The sequence below is a fragment of the Babylonia areolata genome, unplaced genomic scaffold (assembly GCF_041734735.1).
Source record: "Babylonia areolata isolate BAREFJ2019XMU unplaced genomic scaffold, ASM4173473v1 tig00017788, whole genome shotgun sequence".
In the NCBI taxonomy this organism is placed as follows: domain Eukaryota; kingdom Metazoa; phylum Mollusca; class Gastropoda; order Neogastropoda; family Buccinidae; genus Babylonia; species Babylonia areolata.
In genome coordinates, this window is record NW_027468453.1 from 15001 (window position 1) to 17500 (window position 2500).

At 53.2% G+C, this 2500-nt stretch overlaps 1 non-coding gene across 1 annotated transcript in view; it reads left to right on the top strand.

Moving 5' to 3' along the window:
- The first annotated feature begins 2211 nt into the window (after positions 1 to 2211).
- The window catches only part of LOC143278906 (small subunit ribosomal RNA), a 1829-nt gene continuing 1540 nt past the window's right edge, over positions 2212 to 2500 (top strand). The window contains exon 1 of the ribosomal RNA XR_013054496.1: positions 2212 to 2500. This exon is cut by the window's right edge and continues 1540 nt beyond it. This is a non-coding gene — a ribosomal RNA (small subunit ribosomal RNA).

Genomic DNA, 2500 nt, shown 5'->3' on the forward strand with positions numbered 1-2500 from the left:
GAGGAAAAGGCAGGTAAAGGTTGTGGATAAAAAGTAAACGCGCTGTGGAGAATTGCCCAAATCGTTCAGGCGCCGTGAAAAAAAGAAAGACGTAGTCGTCAACGTCTGGTCCCGTCAATGGCGAAGGGCGTTTTCTCTCAACTTTGGCATGCTCGCTGAGGAAAAGGCAGGTAAAGGTTGTGGATAAAAGTCCGAAGAACCTCGCTACAATTGCCAAAATCTTTCCGCTGCCATTCAAAAATGGACTACTCCTCCACACCTCCTCCCGTCCATGCCAAACGGCGTTTTCTCTCAACTTTGGCATGCTCGGAGAGAAAAAAAGGCAGGTAAAGGTTGTGGATAAAAAAGTAAAAAATTGCCAAAATACTTTCTGGGCCCTCAAAAAAAGGCCTACTCCTCAACGCCTGCTCCCGTCCATGCCGAACCGCGTTTTCTATCAACTTTGGCATGCTCGGAGAGAGAAAAAAGGAAAAAAAGAAAAAAAAGGTCCAGTAAAGGTTGTGGATAAAAGTAACCGGCTTTGGAGAATTGCCTGAATCCTTCCGGCGCTGTGAAAAAAAAAGACCAAAAAAAAGACCTGGTCGTCAACGCCTGCTCCTGTCCATGCCAAACGGCGTTTTCCTCTCAACTTTGGCATGCTCGCTGAGGAAAAGGCAGGTAAAGGTTGTGGATAAAAAGTAAACGCGCTGTGGAGAATTGCCCAAATCGTTCAGGCGCCGTGAAAAAAAGAAAGACGTAGTCGTCAACGTCTGGTCCCGTCAATGGCGAAGGGCGTTTTCTCTCAACTTTGGCATGCTCGCTGAGGAAAAGGCAGGTAAAGGTTGTGGATAAAAGTCCGAAGAACCTCGCTACAATTGCCAAAATCTTTCCGCTGCCATTCAAAAATGGACTACTCCTCCACACCTCCTCCCGTCCATGCCAAACGGCGTTTTCTCTCAACTTTGGCATGCTCGGAGAGAAAAAAAGGCAGGTAAAGGTTGTGGATAAAAAAGTCAAAAATTGCCAAAATACTTTCTGGGCCCTCAAAAAAAGGCCTACTCCTCAACGCCTGCTCCCGTCCATGCCGAACCGCGTTTTCTATCAACTTTGGCATGCTCGGAGAGAGAAAAAAGGAAAAAAAGAAAAAAAAGGCAGGTAAAGGTTGTGGATAAAAAAGTAAAAAATTGCCAAAATACTTTCTGGGCCCTCAAAAAAAGCTCCTCCTGCCTGCCCGTCCATGCCAACCGCGTTTTCTATCAACTTTGGCATGCTCGGAGAGAGAAAAAAGGAAAAAAAGAAAAAAAAGGCAGGTAAAGGTTGTGGATAAAACTCCAAAACCTCGCTACAATTGCCAAAATACTTTCTGGGCCCTCAAAAAAAGGCCTACTCCTCAACGCCTGGTCCCCAGGCACGTGCTGGGGGGCCTCAACTCAGGCTCTGCCCAATGTGGATCAAGGTCCACCTTCGCAGCGCCTTATGCGACACCCTGGTTGTGGGGGACGCGGCGTGGCGTGGCGGATCGCTCCGGTCGGCGCACAGCCGGCAACGGTCGACCCGTCCGCCTGGCTTTACTGCCCCCGCGCTTCTGTCTTTTGCACTGGCAAGCTAGCGACCGCTCGGCGTGCGAGGCCCGAGTCGGGGGACGGGAGTCTCGGGAGCCCACCAGCTCCCCGCAGGCTACCCGCCCGGCTGCCGAGCTTCCCGCCTGCGCGTCCAAGTGTGAACGCGCACGGCCGCCTCGCCGGGCTTCCTTTGCCGGGGCTCGGCTTGTCGGCCGGCGTCTCACGGTCCGTAGAAGGTTCGGTGCGTTCGCTGACGACGGGTCGAGAGAAGCGTTTTCTCTCCTCCCTCACTGACGGTCGTTGGTGCTCCCCAGCCCCTTCGGCGTCCCAAAGCGTAACGCCTGCTTCATCTCGTCAAGGGCGCGCCCGTCTCTAACCGGGCGTCGTCCGGCACGTGGAAACGGGCGGGAGACGGTGTCGAGGAGGAAGAAAGGGTGGGGTCCGGTCCGGTCCGGTCTGGTCTCCTCCTCCTCCTTCTTCTTCTTGGCGCGCCTCCCGCCGAGACCGATGGATTCGTTGCACTCTCAGGCCCTGAATCTGTTGTCCGGTGGTTTCAGTTGATAGTGCTGCCGCGGACCGCCCACGGAAAGAGCTCAGCCCTCGTTTCTGTGAGCAGCGGTCCCAACTGGCGCTGCAACCGTCTCCCGGGGGCACGCAGAATACGGGTTGCATTCTGGTTGATCCTGCCAGTAGTCATATGCTTGTCTCAAAGATTAAGCCATGCATGTCTAAGTTCACACCCTCGTACGGTGAAACCGCGAATGGCTCATTAAATCAGTCGAGGTTCCTTAGATGATCCAAATTTACTTGGATAACTGTGGTAATTCTAGAGCTAATACATGCCGACCAGCTCCGACCCCTCGGGGAAAGAGCGCTTTTATTAGTTCAAAGCCAGTCGGGTTCTGCCCGTCCTTTGGTGACTCTGGATAACTTTGTGCCGATCGCATGGCCTCGAGCCG